This window comes from Oryctolagus cuniculus, chromosome 20 (assembly GCF_051225735.1).
Source record: "Oryctolagus cuniculus isolate XC-2025 breed Fujian yellow rabbit chromosome 20, ASM5122573v1, whole genome shotgun sequence".
Taxonomy (NCBI): Eukaryota; Metazoa; Chordata; class Mammalia; order Lagomorpha; family Leporidae; genus Oryctolagus; species Oryctolagus cuniculus.
The window spans coordinates 1,245,049-1,262,184 of NC_142886.1; the positions used below are offsets into that span (position 1 = coordinate 1,245,049).

General features: G+C 37.0%; 1 non-coding gene across 1 annotated transcript; it reads left to right on the plus strand.

Annotated features, from left to right (window-relative positions):
• The first annotated feature begins 5,910 nt into the window (after window positions 1-5,910).
• On the plus strand, window positions 5,911-6,017 carry LOC149120009 (U6 spliceosomal RNA). Its single transcript, XR_016226924.1, has one exon. It is a non-coding gene; the product is annotated as a U6 spliceosomal RNA (small nuclear RNA).
• Window positions 6,018-17,136: the final 11,119 nt, after the last annotated feature.

Genomic DNA, 17,136 nt, shown 5'->3' on the forward strand with positions numbered 1-17,136 from the left:
CACTGATCCTCTGGTAGCACTGAGTGTCAGGCATCTGATTCGAATCACCTGATTCTGGCTTCCATATGAACAGTTCACTAACAGCTAAACACTCTCTGGAGAGGAATAAGTAATAACATGTGAAGTGACAAAAAGCACCTACTGGGTGAAATAGAACAAAATAACAAATCTGAGTCTTATGCTAGAAAGATTTTTGTATGTCATGGTTCTAAAATGAGAAAAAGTTAATAAAGTTATAGAAATCATAAATTATGTATTAATGGTAACAATGATTATAACAACTAATATTCTGAATATCAGAATAAATATAGTAGAAGAATTAATTTACATGAAGGTGAATTGAGTGATCTGATGAGATGTCAGTTTAAAAGAGTAAATTAAAAAAAAAAAAATCCTCCAAAACTGAAACTTGCATCAAGAAAAAAAGTGAATGACTAGATGATGTTTCTAGAGCAAGGATCAAGGAACTCTGAAAATTCTGTGGCATAAAATGATTTGTTTCTATGTTGAAGGCATTCACATGATATCCTCAGTGTCTGGATAATTTGGGATGAATTAATTTTGCCCTTTACACACCCATCTGCTACCCAGTCTGGAACTTGGATTTGAACTGGAGCAGATGCAGCAAGGTCAGTTTTTTAATCCTCTGCTCACTACTTATCCTGAGTCCAGAGAGTTTTTGATGCTTGCTTACTGCTGCAGAAATGTTTCTACACACTCCCCCCATTCCTTTCCTGTATCTGTGCTCAATTGAGCAGTGATCTACCCCTCAGTATTACCTTAGCTTGTGGTCTTTTCTCATTATATGTATGCACCTGTATTTATCCCTTCCATTCATCTTCCATATTTATTTCATCGCCTTTCTGGAAAAAGAAAAACACCAAACAGTGATGCAATAAACTATTAGGACTTGATAGTGCATGATCATGACACAAGACAATCTACTGTTACAAACTGAAGGCAATAAATAGAACTGTATGATTTATATGTCCAACAATTCAGAATCTGTAAAATGCATAATTTTGGAAAATAAAAACTTTGGGAAAATTTTCTCAACTATATCTGCAAATGAACCATGACATAAATATTACAGTTGTATAACTCTGATGATTCTGTTCCCAAATTTACCATGGGGATAATGAAAATTACACAGAAATAAAGAAATATAAAACACTGTAGTATACTGTCATAGTACACAGTATATTCCTAGGAAATATACTAAACTATATGAATTTACTGTTTGGTGGAGATCCTCAGTTTGATTATGGAGACAGAGGAGAGAGAGAGAGAGAGAGAGAGAGAGAGAGAGTCTTGCATGTATAGATTCATTCCCCAGATGGCGGCAATGATTGGAGCTGGGCTAATCTGAAGCCAGGAGCCAGGAGCTTCTTCTGGGTCTTCCACATGGATGGTAGGGGGCTCAAGGACTTGGACCATCTTTTGCTGCTTTCCAAGGCACATTAGCAGGCAGTTGGACCAGAAATGGAGCACTCAGACTCAAAACAGCACCCACATGTGGTGCCCAAGTCACAAAGAGCAGCTTTATGCACTATACCACAATGCTGGCCCTAAGATCCTCATTTTTAACTTTTCTACAAAGCAAATTAACTTCAACAATTACTTGAGTGTTTAAATTAAAAAAATACACTTAAAAATGTAGCTTAATTTCTCTTAGACTTTTTAACAAGAATATCAATGAAAGTTTGAAGTTATTGATAACAGTTTAATGAAAACACCCTAACTTTTTTTAAAAAGCTGAATTGTAATGCATAAAATCTGCCCATGAATAATTTTATAGTTGTCCACTTACCATTTCATCTTATTTCTAAAAATATTATAAATATGTAAGTGCTTTGACGAACTTGAAGTTACCATGATAAAATTAAATGAGCATAAAATACAAGTCTGTACTTAAATTTTATAACATTTCTTAACATTAGTGCATCCTATAGTACAAGATTCACTGACATTTTATATTCATAAATGGGAATTGGCTCTCAGAAGAAGTTTCGGCTTTTTAATGAATATAAATTTGTAGAGGGGCCGGCGCTGTGACGCAGCGGGTTAACGCCCTGGCCTGAAGCTTCAGAATCCCATATAGGTGCTGGTTCTGGTCCCGGCTGCTCCTCTTCCTGCCCGGCTCTCTGCTATGGCCTGGGAAAGCATAGAAGATGGCCCAAGTCACTGGGCCCCTGCACCTATGTGAGAGACCCAGAAGAAGCTCCTGGCTCCTGGCTTCAGATTGGCACAGCTCTGGCTGTTGTGGCCATCTGGGAAGTGAACCATCAGATGGAAGACCTCTCTCTCTCTGCCTCTCCTCTTTTTGTGTAACCCTGACTTTCAAATAAATCTTAAAGAAATAAATTTGTAGACTGGAAAGCACCATTTCAGGCTCCAGTGTTCAGAAGGCCTGGAAATTCTAGGCATGCTTACAGGGTCTGGTTTTCTAATTCTCTGTTATTAAGTTGATAATTATGCCATGTCAAAAATTGTCAATTGGTGACACTTTGTTGTTTTGACAAGGCTCAAAATTCTAGGAGTTTAGTAACTTCATGAAAATTATTTTTCCTCTAGATATATTGGAAATATGTAATCCTATGCATGTATTATCTGTTTGAAATGAGTCTCTGTCTCTCTGTCTCTCTCTCTCTCTCTCTTTTTAGTTTCCAAGATAACAGGGCAATGCATTGATTACTTTTGCTATTCTCTATTATCTGCACATTAAAGAAAGAGTGAAGAATGTCAGTATTACCGTTATGACACTGTTTTATGCAATTTATTTGTCATCAGAGAAGTTAAAAAACCACTCTGAAGGTTTCCCACTATTTCAGATATGCAAAACACTTTATTAACTATTATATTTATGTTTTCTTTATCTAGCTTTTAGCTGATTTTAACTCAAGTGTGTGTCATTATACTTCTTATTTAAAGGAGAAACACTTCCTCTAATTGCTCTACTTTGGATAGTCTATAAAAGGGATACAAAAGTTTTACAGGATTATTTCAGAAGCAAGTGATAAATGAATACGTAAGGGAATGGTATGAAATTTTATCTTTTGTAAAACTGCTTGCTCTCCATCAGCTGACCTATCTTAGTTCCAGCAAAAGGGCAGTGGTCAGAGGCCAGGTTCTACTGCAGTGTGACACAGCTGTTAGCATGATTCCAACCTGTGTTGTTTCTGGAGTGTGAGACCCTCTCTCTGTTTATAAGAACATATGTCTTCTTCTGAGGATAACATAGCCAGCATATAGAAAAATGGGCTTTGTGCCTCATGTGCAAGCTCTCTGTATAAGAAATGCATTTGTAGTATCACTCTCCAGAGCATCTGGATAGGTAAAGATTTCACAGACGTGTCTTACACTTACACAATTGTTGAGTATAGGAGTTTAAAAATTAATGTACACTTTCCGATCTGGCTGAAAAGCCCATGAGAGTATTTCAGGCATGGAAAGCCAAGACACTCTGGCAAAAAAAAAAAAAAAAAACACCTAAATGAAAGATCTCTGTGAGTGAGATCCCAGTGGAAAGAACAGGTCTTCAAAGAAGGAGGTACCTTTCTCTGAAGGGAGGAAAGAACCTCCATTTTGACTATGACCTTGTCTAAACAAGATAAGAGTCGGTGAACTCAAAAGGCTTCCATAGCCTTGGAAACTCATGACTGGTGCATAGGGAGATTACTGATGCCATAAACAGGAGTGTCAATTTGTAAAGTCAACAACAGGAGTCACTGTGCACTTACTCCTCATGTAGGATCTCTGTCCTCAATGTGCTGTACATTGAGACTTAATGCTATAATGAGTACTCAAACAGTATATTTCGCTTTGTGTTTCTATGGGGGTGCAAACTGTTGAAATCTTTACTTAATGTATACTAAACTGATCTTCTGTTAAAAAAAAAAAGAAATTATCAATTCCCAACTTGACTCTCACTGGGATTAAACATGACAATAGGTCTGATCTGATTTCATCAGCATTTAAAAAATCATCTATTATTTTTCACTTTATGTTTGTGTGGGAGCAAACTGTTGAAATCTTTACTTAATGTATGCTAAACTGATCTTCTGTATATAAAGAGAATCAAAAATGAATCTTGATGTGAATGGAAGGGGAGAGGGAGTGGGAAAGGGGAGGGTTGCGGGTGGGAGGAACGTTATGGGGGGGAAGCCATTGTAATCCATAAGTTGTACTTTGGAAATTTATATTCATTAAATAAAAGTTAAAAAAAATTAATGTACACTTTGAAATATATGGATGATTTAAAAACATGATATTTGTGCAGTATTAGATATACTTTTCACAAATTAGTTAACAATAATTAAATTTCAAAAAGCAGTTTAGTTTGAAAGAATATGAAAAGAATGGTGATATCTCAGAAGTTGAGAGAATTTGGGAGGTGAAAGTATTGCTGTTTTTGAGTAGAATGATATAGGTTTTATTCATGAAGTGAAACTTGATTGAGGACTGTGAAATCAGATTTATGGTCCCTAAACCAGTGACTTCTTAAAGTGATACTATCTTCAGTTATACAAAAGAACGACAGGGAATATTATACTAAATGCAGATTTCTAGGCTCTGAGTCAGTCCCACTGAACCTAACATTCTATACAGGGAGATGTAAACTCTTAACTTTAAGGAATGTGCATTGTATAATTTTCTTTATATTGATTTGTTTGAGAGAGACAAAGATGGGAAGATATCTCCCATCCACTAGTTCACTTTCCAAAATGGCTTCATCAGCAATCACTAGGCCAAGCTGAGGCCAGGAGGTGGAAACTCACTGTAGATCCCCATCAGGGGTAGCAGGCACCTCAAGAAATTTATCTTTTTATTCAATTTCCATAAACTTTATGAAGTGCTCTAATATATTAACACACATTGGGTAATTTATCTTTACAAATATTTGCTGAAGAGGCTTTAGATAATTTTGATAAAATTTATGTTTAGATGTATGAATATCATTCAAAATGAGAAGTAAAATCTTCATCTTACTGCAAGACTTTACCTTGGATATACATTGCATTTTAGTTTTAAGACCCCAAGTCATGGGGCCATCACTATGGCACAGCAGGTTAAACCACCACCTGCAACTCCAGAATCCCATATGGGTGCCAATTTGCCAGATTGGGTCTTGGCTGCTCCATTTCTAATCCAGATTGATTATAATATACTAAACCCTTGGTATTCATCACTCAAAGCACACGGAATAGTCTCTTTTACTCATTGTTTGCAATTTCAATTATGAATTTTCTCCTGAATAACCTCAAAAGTTAGTGCAATACAATTTTTTAAAGAATTTTGAGCAGGTGATTGACACAGCAGTTAAGATTCCACTTTGGATATGTGTGAGATATATTGGCATACATGGTTTGAGTCCCAGCTCCATTGCTTTCTATCTCACTCCATGCTAATGTACACCCTTGGAAGCAGCAGGTAATGACTCAGGAGCCTGGATCTTTTTTAACCACATGGAAGACCAAATAGTTCTAAGTTCCTCACTTCAGTATCACTAATTCCTGGCTACTAAGGATATTTGTGGGAGTGAAACAGCTGATAGATCTTGGTCTCTCTTCTCTCTCTGCCTTTCAGATAAAGTTAAAATAAACAAAAACTTAAGAATAAAATAAAAATTCCACATGCTTTAATAAAATCTAAAGTATTTAAAAAAACAAGGGCCATAAATGATGAGGAAAAAAGTAAATGTGGAACTTGTAGTGATGTGTCCAACTAACATGGATGAAAAGGCAATAACAACTACTCAAAGGAGATCTGAAAATTCTGAATGTGGTGAGAACCCTAAGCAATAAATTAATGCAGCATCACACATGTAATATAATGAATGAATCTGCATAAAATGCTTTCTCTTAAAATAAGATACAAAGCATAGACAATTACATATAAAAAACCATTGTAGTGCTCGCTTCGGCAGCACATATACTAAAATTGGAACGATACAGAGAAGATTAGCATGGCCCCTGCGCAAGGATGACACGCAAATTCGTGAAGCGTTCCATATTTTTGGGGAGGGTTGTGGGTGGGAGGGACGGTATGGGGGGGGAAGCCGTTGTAACCCATGAGTCGTACTTTGGAAATTTATATTCATTAAATAAAAGATAAAAAATAAAAATAAAAAAATAAAGAAGAAAAAAAAAATAAATGAAGTGACTGCAATAAAAAAAAAAAAAAACCATTGTAGATTTTAGGTCTTGGTTTTCCCAAAGAAATCTTTTATTCAAGGAATACGAGTTTCATGCATTTTGTAAATACCACTTTAGGAATATAGTGATTCTTCCCACCATACCTGCCCTCCCACCCACACTCCCAACCCTCCTCCTCTGCACTTTTCCATTCCCAGTCCCATTCTCCACTAAGATTCATTTTCAATTTAATGTTTTTTTAGAGCTTTGTCCTCATGTATGCCTATTTTTGAATGCGAATCACATACAGGACTAATCTAAAACTACTTTAAGCATACTGCCTGTTGCCTCACCCCATATTTTATTTCCTTTTTAAAAATTATTAATATATCTAATGAAATTCTTGTGCATCACTGATTTATATCCTGATTTATGGATTTTGACAATAAATTTTGATGTAATTTTGTTTTAGACCCAGAATGGAGAGTTTAGAACAATGTGAGAAGTTCAGAGTACTCTTCTGCTTTTCAGTTTTATCTTATTTGACTAAAAAAATAAAATACAAGCAAACATTTCTTCTAAAGTGTTTTTTAATGAGTATTAGAAATCATGATTCAAACTATTTGCTACTTAAATAATTTCATTTGCCCACCTTTCAGAAATGAATGTGTATGTAATACTTCCATACAGGGTTGGTTAATAGACTTTGTAATGTCATTTAAAAAGCTTAATGACACCATTTGCCCTCATTTAAAAAATAAAATGTATAAAAACTAAAGATAATTGTGTGTGTGGATTATCCATGAAAACATCTGGAAAGTTTATTATCTGAAATCCAAATGAATGAGTTTTTCTCATTTGGAGTGCTTTGACATGTCTTTTTTCCCACTTAACTATGACAAACCAGTGTATATCTTGTAGATTCCCGTCTTATGTTGTTAAATGAGGTTTGGGTTAGAATAGTACTTTTCTACATAGGATTCCAGATTCTAAGTGTATATGAGAGTGCTTATGAGGATCCATGTGCTTGGGTCAGAGTATGAAAGAACTTACTTAGAATAGAGCATGCAACTAAAATATTAACATCATTGACATTAGCAGTACTGTTAAGTATATTTGAGTCTTTTTGTTTGGTGGAGGTTTATATATTGTTTATTTTACAATAAATTTCATATCTGTGCACAATGCTGGTTTTTCTTTTTCTTTTTCTTTTTTCTTTTTGACAGGCAGAGTGGACAGTGAGAGAGACAGAGAGAAAGGTCTTCCTTTTTCCGTTGGTTCACCCTCCAATGGCCACCATGGCTGGTGCACTGCGGCCAGCGCACCACGCTGATCCGATGGCAGTAGCCAGGTACTTATCCTGGTCTCCCATGGGGTGCAGGGCCCAAGCACTTAGGCCATCCTCCACTGCACTCCTGGGCCACAGCAGAGAGCTGGCCTGGAAGAGGGGCAACCGGGACTGAATCCGGCGCCCCAACCGGGACTAGAACCCGGTGTGCGCCTGCAGCACTGGTATTTCTTTTGCTTTATTTTTAAGTACAATCAAATTTCACAAGGAGGAAACATCTGTCAATGGATGCATCTCAGCATAGACAGCAATCCAAATAGTAAAGTTGGGAACTCTGGGTTTATGTGTAAACAGTGCCAGATATCTATGAGAGAATGGATGATAAAAATCTTTTTAAAAAGATTTTGTTGATTTTATTTGAGAATTAGAGTTACAGACAGTGGGAGGGAGAGACAGAGAGAAAGGTCTCCCTTCCATTGGTTCACTCCACAAATGGCTGCAATGGCCAGAGCTGTGCATATCAGAAGCCAGGAGCCAGGCACTTCTGCCTGGTTTCCCATGTGGGTGCAGGGGACCAAGGACTTGGGCCATCTTCTACTGTTTCTCCAGGCTGTTGCAGAGAGTTGGACTGGAAGTGGGGCTGTCGGGACTAGAACCAGCACCTATATGGGATGCCACACCACAGGCGGAAGATTAACCTACTGCACCACGGCGCCAGCCCTGGACTGATCAAAACCTTTAATGTCCACTCAATTAAATTTCTGATTTCAATATTCCAAATTTTGGGTCGGCAATGTGGCATGATGATAAATCTGCAACCTGTGGTACCAACATCCTATAGGTATACTAGTTTGAATCCCAACTGCTCCACTTTTGATACAGCTCTCTGCTAATTCACTGGGGAAAGCAGTGGAAGCTGGTCCAAATACTTGGACACCTGCATTCACATGGGAGACCCAAAAGAAGTTGTTGGATTCTGGTATCAGATTGGCCAGTCTCAGGCCATTATGGGGAGTAAACCAGGGGATGGAAAATATTCTTTCTCTCTTTCTCTCTTTCTCTCTTTCTCTCTCTCTCTCTCTCTCTCTCTCTCTCTCTCTCCATCTCTTAACTCTGCCTTTCAGATAAATAAATCTTTAAAAACAAAAATGTACACAATTTAACAACTGCAGGTGTGATGGTTTAATTCTTTTTAGTAATAATGTACAAGCTTAGAAAAAGTAAGTTAAGAATCGCTTTGAATACTAGGTGATAAAAAAGCATCAGAAGATTGCATAACTTATATGCACAAGGGCACATTGAGACTATCCATATGGGATGCTAGTACTGCAGGTGCCCCACAAAGCATTATTATTCTTAAATTGATCACATATGAAAATGCAATAGATTAATTACAAGCAAGATAAATAATTTTTAAAAACCAAGTTAAGTTTCCCAAACAATTAAGTGAAAAGGACAAAAAAACCCACATAATTTATGTGTTAAAAAGAACTTAATAAAACTCAGTATTTATTTATTAATTATAACTATTATTTAATAAATATAAATTTCCAAAGTACAACTTAGGATTATAGCGGCATTTCTCCCCATTACCTCCCTCCCATCTGTAACTACCCCATATCCCACTCCCTCTCCCATCCCATTTTTTATCAAGATTAATTTTCAATTATCTTTATATACAGAAGATCAACTTAGTATATACTAAGTAAAGATTCAACAGACTGCACCCACACAGACACCAAAGTATAGAGTACTGTTTGAGTAGTAGTTTTACCATGAATTTGCATAGTACAACACATTAAGAAGAGAGAGTCTACATGGGGAGTAGGTGCACAGTGACTCCTGTTGTTGATTTAACAATTGACACTCTTATTTATGGTGTCAGTAATCATCCTAGGCTCTTGTCATGAGCTGCCAAGGCTATGGAAGCCTCTTGAGTTTACAAACTGCAATGTTATTTAGGCAAGGCCATAGTCAAAGTGGAAGTTCTCTCCTCCCTTCAGAGAAAGGTACCTCCTTCTTTGATGGCCCATTCTTTCCTCTGGGATCTCACTCACAAAGTTCTTATTTTAGATCATTTTTTGGGGGGGCACAGTGTCTTGGCTTTCTGTGCCTGAAATACTCTCATGAGCTTTTTAGCCAGATCAAAATGCCTTAAGGGCTGATTCTAAGGCCAGAGTGCTGTTTAGGACATCTGCCATTCTATGAGTCTGCTGTGTATCCTGCTTCCCATGTTGGATCGCTCTCTCCTTTTTAATTCTATCAGGTATTAATAGCTGACACTAGTCTTGTTTATGTGACCCCTTTGACTCTTAATACTATCATTATGATCAATTATGAAACGAAACTGATAACTTTGACTAGTGAGATGGCATTGGTACATGCCACCTTGATGGGATTGAATTGGAATCCCCAGGCACGTTTCTAAATCTACCATTAGGGGTAAGTCTGGGTGAGCATGTGCTGAACTGTATATTTCCTCCCTCTCTTATTCCCACTCTTATATTAAAAAGGATGACTTCCTTTCAGTTAATTCTAAACACCTAAGAATAATTGTGTGTTAATTAGAGTTCAACCAATGGTATTAAGTAGAACAAAAAATTATTTAAAGGAATAAAATAGTAAGTTGTTCCTCGACAGTCAGTACAAGAGTTGATCAAGTCATTGCGTCTCATAGTGAACATTTCACTTCAAAAGGTTTCCTTTTATGTGCTCAGTTAGTTGTCACAAATCAGGGAGAACATATGATATTTGTGCCTTTGGGATGGGCTTATTTCACTCAGCATGATGTTTTCCAGAATCCTCCATTTTGTTGCAAAAAATGGATTTCATTTTTTACTGCTGTATAGTATTCTATAGAGTACATGTCCCATAATTTCTTTTTCCAGTCTTCTGTTAATTGGCATTTAGATTGATTCCAAGCCTTAGCTATTGTGAATTGAGCTGCAATAAACATTAATGTGCAGACAGCTTTTTATTTGCCTATTTAATTTCCTTTGGGTAAATTCCAAGGAGTGGAATGGCTGGGTTGAATGGTAGGGTTATATGCAGGTTTCTGAGGAATCTCCAAACTGTCATCCATAGTGGCTTTACCAGTTTTCATTCTCACCAACAGTGGATTAGTGAGCCTTTTTCCCCACATCCTCGCCAGCATCTGTTGTTAGTTGATTTCTGTGTGTAAGCCAGTCTGACTGGGATGAGATGAAACCTCATTGTGATTTTGATTTGCATTTTCCTGATGGCTAGTGATCCTGACCATTTTTTCATGTGTCTGTTGGCTGTTTGGATTTCTTCTTTTGAAAAATGTCTATTTAGGTCCTTGGCCCATCTCTTAAATGGGTTGTTTGTTCTGTTGGGAATTTTCTTGATCTCTTTGTAGATTCTGGTTATTAATACTTTATCAATTGCATAATTTGCAAATATTTTCCCATTCTGTTGGTTGCCTCTTCACTTTCCTGTTTCTTTTGCAGTACAGAAAAATCTCAATTTGATGTGATCCTAATTGTTAATTTTAGCTTTGACTGCCTGTGTCTCTGGGGTCTTTTCCAAGGAGTCTTTGCTTGTGCCTATATCTTGCACGGTTTCTCCAATGTTCTCTAATAATTTGATGGTGTTGGATCATAGATTTAGATCTTTAATCCATGTTGAGGGGATTTTTGTGTGAGGTATACGGTAGAGGTCTTGCTTAATGCTTCTGCATGTGGTAATCCAGTTTTACCAACACCATTTGTTGAATAGACTGTCCTTGCTCCAGGAATTGGTTCAAGATCTTTGATCAAATATAAGTTGGCTATGGATGTATGGATTGATTTCTGGTGTTTCTATTCTGTTCCATTGGTCTATCCATCTGTTTCTGTACCAGCACCATGCTGTTTTGTTCATAACTGCCCTGTAATATGTCTTGAAATATTGTATTGTGTTGCCTCCAGCTTTCTTTTCATTGTACAAGATTGCTTTAGTATTCAAATTCTCTTGTGCCTCCATATGAATTTCAGCATCATTTTTTCCATATCTTAGTAGAATGTCTTTGGTATTTTAATTGATATCTCATTGAATCTATAAATTTTTTGGGAGAATGGACATTTTGATGATATTGATTCTTCCAATCCATAAGCATAGAAGATTTTTCCATTTTTTGGTATCCTCTTCTACTTCTTTATTTAAGATTTTGTAATTTTCATTGTAGAAACCTTGGACATCCTTGGTTAAGTATTCCAAGGTATTTGATTATTTTTGTCACTACTGTGAATGGGCTTGAACTTAGGAGTTCTTTCTCAGCCATGGCATTGTCTGTGTATAAAAAAGCTATAGATTTTTATGCATTGATTTTATATCCTGCTACTTTGCCAAAATATTCTATGAGTTCCAATAGTCTCTTTGTGGAATTCTGTGGATCCCCTAAAAAGAATCATATCTTCTGCAGAGAGGGGTAGTTTGACTTCTTCCTTCCAATTTGTATTCCTTTAATTTTTTTTGCTTCCCTGATAGCTCTGGCTACAACTTCCAGAACTATATTGAATAGCAATGGTGAGAGTGGGCATCCCTTTCTAGTACCAGATCTCAGTGGAAATGCTTCTGACTTTTCCGCATTCAATACGATGCTGGCCATTGGTTTTAGATAAATTGCCTTAATTTTACTGAGGAATATTCCTTCTATACCCAATTTTCTTAGAGTTTTCATCATGAAAGGGTGTTGTATTTTATCAAATGCTTCCTCTGCATCTGTCCTGGTCACTCCTCTTCCAGGCCAGCTCTCTGCTGTGGCCCAGAAGTGCAGTGGAGGATGGCCCAAGTCCTTGGGCCCTGTACCCCATAGGAGACCAGGAGAAGCACCTGGCTCCTGCCTTCCGATCAGCGCAGTGCTGCAGCTGCAGTGTGCCAGCTGCAGCAGCCATTGGAGGGTGAACCAATGGCAAAGGAAGACCTTTCTCTCTGTCTCTCTCACTGTCCACTCTGCCTGTCAAAAAAATAAAAAAATGAAAGGTAGAGTTACAGAGAGTCAGAGGCAGAAAGATAGAGGTCTTGCATCCACTGATTCACTCCCCAGATGGTCACAGTGGCCAGAACAGCACTGAACCAAAGCCAGGAACCAGGAGCTTCTTCTGAATCTCCCACATGCATGTAGGGACCCAAGGAGTTGGGCTATCTTGTACGGATTTCCATAGCAGAGAGTTGGGTCAGAAGTGGAGCAGCCAAGACTTGAACCAGTGTCCATATGGGTTGCCAGCACTGCAGGTAGTAGCTCTACCTGCTATGCCACAGGGCCAGCCCCTATTTCTTTTCAGCTTCCTACTGGAATTCCTAGGGAATTCAAACATTCCTACTGGAATTCCTAGGGAATTCAAACATCAAAAAAGAACTATAAGGTGTAATTTTCAGTACATATGATAGAATATAGTGAGATAATACATAAAATCTACAAATAAATACAACTTTAAAAATATCATGCTGCAGTGGCCTGGGGTTTGCATGTCAGCCAGGCAGGGTTAGCTGCAGTATGTGAGGCCTCTGCAAAAGAGCTAGTGGCAGGCCAGGGTGACCAAGATGTGGAGGCTTTCTGGGCTGTGTTATGTCTTGGATATTCTCTACAAGAGTAAGGGAAAGTCACTAAAACTTTTGAACATCAATGGCAAATGTGCAGTCACCCCCCAACCAGTGAGTGTCAGTCTAGTGGTGCCCCCATTCCTCCAGATATCAGAGAGAGCTCCTTGGATATTGAGAAAAACCCACACCCCTGCCCAGGTGTTCAGTGTAGGGGTACAGCTAGCATGGGCAGCCTCACTTGCTCTGCCTTCCTGGGGCAGGGCCTAGAATTCACAGGGAATGTGTGTGTGCACCCAATCAGCTATACCACCCCAGTGACTTCTGGCTCTGGGGTGTTCAGAGGAGGATAAGAATGGTGAAAGAAGTTGTAGGGCTGGGCAAGTACAGGAGCAAACTGGACAGGAGAGTCTTCCTCAACAAGATAGATCTCAAAGTGAGGCAAAGTGTCCATTGTAATTCTTAACTGGCTAGTGTTGCACAGTATTAAAATGGTCCCCAGTGTCCTTACTCACAGGGTCCACAGTCAGGAATTCTTGGCCATCTGCCTGGTGCCCAGGTTCCCATGAGTATGGAGATCAGGGAGAGCCAGGGAGTCCAGAGGTTCAGTTGGACAAACCAACAACATAATGAGCCTAAATTTCCTCACCTGTGAAGTGGGTCAGGTTAGCCAACAAAGTCCCTGTGAAATCAGTTTGCTTCTGATCCACCTGCCTACCCATCTCCCCTCTCCATCCCCTTCCAAGTGGGCACTAACCCTTCAAGCCCACAACTCACTTTCCAGCTCACTAATAGTTCAGACCCATTGGGGCCCAGCCACTCTCAAAGTTAGAAATTATTGAATGCAAGATCATAATTATTTTAAACACAAACACCAACCACAAACATAAGGCACCAGCAATACATATATATTTTACCCCGCCTCCTAGGTCCTAAACATCTTCATTACTGTTTCTAAAAGGCTCAGTTAAGATTCATGAGGAATTGAGAACCTGGTGTCCAGGCCTTCATTCTCTGCTGTCTGCCATAATCTGGCCTAGTACAGTTTGGGAAACAGAAACACAGTGTCCTCTCTAACCATCTGTTTATAAGCCACTTACATCAGTCAGGGAGCAGTGTGTGTGTAACATTGCAACCCAGGTAGTACGTATATCACATTGTTCCATAGTGACATAGCTGGAAACAGACCTCACAGCACACTCATTTGTGCCATCATCTTGGATCTTTTCCCAGTTTCTCTTTGTTTTTAAATTTGAGAAATAAAACAATGAGAAATTGTATCACAATAAGTAAAAAATTCAGGTCCTGGAAAATAATGTTTTCCTTCATTTCAAAGCATTCTTTATTAGTAATAGATTTGAAAAAAAGTGGCTTAATATTTTGAGTGACTGAAATAAGAAAATGCTTGCTTCAGTCTCTTTTTATGAAAAAAAGAATTAAAATTATTTTTTGTGATATAAGCAGCAAAAGTAGGTTTCTTATTATGAAATTTGTTTTACTGTAAAGTAGTTCATTTGTTGAAAAAAAAGAAAATTTTTTGAGATATAAGCAACAAAAGAAAGTTAGATTTATTATGCAGTTTCTTTTACTATAAAGTGGTTGGTCTGTTTTTTAATTTGAACAAATAAAAGAAGTTTGTCTACTTGCTGGACATGCTTCAGTATAACCAGCCATGAGTATTGGCTGCAAGGTTTTGGAAACCTGGATCTCAGAGTCACTTGGGGATTCTAAAGTGTTCCAAAATCCACTGCTTTCCAGGTACATTAGCAGAGGGCTGTATCATAAGTGGATCAGCCAGTACTCAGACTGGCACTCCTATAACAGATGCCTGAGTCCCAAATACTGTATCACAATGCCTACAATTTTATAAAAGAAACATGTAATAGGAATTCTAAAGTAATAATGAGTATTGCAGCCAAAATACCACTTCTTTTATTATTTGGAATTGCATTAAATCTTTGGTGGATTTTTCTAAGAGCCAAAGAAAATGTCATTGATTTTTTAAATATTAGTCTTGGGATTAGTTTGTATGAGACACCTCACTGAAACAGTACATCAACATTTCATAATCCTTCAAAGTAGAAAAATCCTGGCTCCTGATTGATTTGTAGGAAAATTCTATAAAATAGGGAAATTTGTACCAACTTTTTAATATTTTTCCAGAAAATTGTCAGAATACATGGTCTGAGGCTAGCCTTCCAGTACCATGAAACAACTCAGCAAGAATACAGCAAAAGAAATTACAGACCAATATCTCCTTTGAGCATACAGGCAGATATACTTAACATAATATTCTTAATTGAATCCAAAATGAATGAAAATTGTGATATTTCATATACATCTGTATTGCAGATATTCAAGATGTGAAAAAATAAAAAGTTTTAATTTGATCCATCAATTACATCAACAGACCAAAAGAGAAACATAATTTGGTCAATTTAATAGATCAGTAAATAAATCCAATAGATCAACAGAAAAAAAGACTTGAAAAAATGTAACACACCACTGATCTTGAAGTAAATGAAAAAATATATGAAAATTGTCAGCAGCTAGAATAGGGGAGTAATTTTTCCCTCGATTGATAAAATTTCTAAAATCAAGGCTATTTTATATTCTATAAATTATATTAAAATGTAGATATGATGGTATTTGGTGAAAACATTAATTGCAACTAAATTGAAGTGAATGTAAAACTATAAAAAACAATGATGTATAAAAAGCAGCAATATATCTACTGGAATAGTTTTATGATAAAGTGTGAAGAATAGTACTGGAAATTTTCATTGATAACTTTGGAGTCATAAAAATCAAAGAAGGCAAAAGTTACCTTAGACAAACAGAAATTTACAAAAATTTGAGTGGGCTGATGACATCACAATGAAAATGGAAACCAAGACTGCCACAGATTCACAATATCACTACTGTTTTACTAAGATGTTAGTGATACACACAGGTTACAGGAGTAGACTAAAAAACAAAACAATAATAAAAAGGGATGCGCATGTTATGGAATGGGAAACACTATGAATACTGTGAGAACCAAGAAGTGCTTTTTGAAAGGAACAATGGTGGTATTAAAAGCAGATATAGGGAACTTTGTTAGTAGTTACATTAATATTGGAAAATACAAAAATATCTCAGAAACTTAAACAAAACAAAACCATGCCAGATTTTACAACATATAAAGAATAAATTAAAATGTCTAGAGTTATACTATCGAAGCTTTAAAATCAAAGGCAAACTTACAGTTCCATAAACATCCAGAGTTACCTGAATATAGTGAATGAACACAGCAGACTAACATCTCCATGAAGCTCTGCAAATGGCAGTTTCCAGGAAACCTACAGGATTCTTAGTTGCTGACTTGACAATCAAAATGCTAGCGAAGCAATCCAGTTTCATGGCTCTGGGTTGGCTTAGATTAAGATATTGCATATATGTGCTAGTTAAAGATATAATATCAACAGAATAAGGACATGCAGTTGTGAAAAACTATTGTTATTACTAAGAAAAAGTTAATAATTGGGAGGGGAGATAATGAAAAGAGTAGATAAAGGCAAATTGGCTGAAAACCACACAATTACAATTACATTACAAATGAATATAAAAGAAAAAAATTCTAGAGTTTTAACAATCAAAGATCATGCCATCTATTACAAAGTTGAAGATGCAAAATGGCAAGTTGATTTAGTCACTGTCTGAGATTCCCTTTTCCCATATTGGAGCACCTGGCTTTAGTACCATCCGTTCAGAAATAATGATCCACCTTACTGCTAATATACCTTGGAGGCACTAAGTACTTAATTTCCTGCCTTCCATATGAGAGACCCATGTGGAGTTCTGTTTACTGGCTTTGGACTGTCTCAATACCAGTAGTTATGGAATTTAGGTGGGCATCAAGTGGATGGAATACATCTCTCTCTGTGTTCTAAACTCTCATTTGTACACTCTGCCCTTAAAATTCTTTTTCATATTTCATTATTTATAACAGCTCAGGGAAACCATTTTGAATTTGTCTTTTTTTTGTATTTTCTTATTTCAATATTATAAGGGTTTCCACAGATGCATCCATTTTTTTGCAAAAGAAAAGATGCCATTATTTTTATGGCTGAGCAATATTCCAACACACAAATATTAAGAGAGTACAAAAATATAATGTATATGAGTAAAATT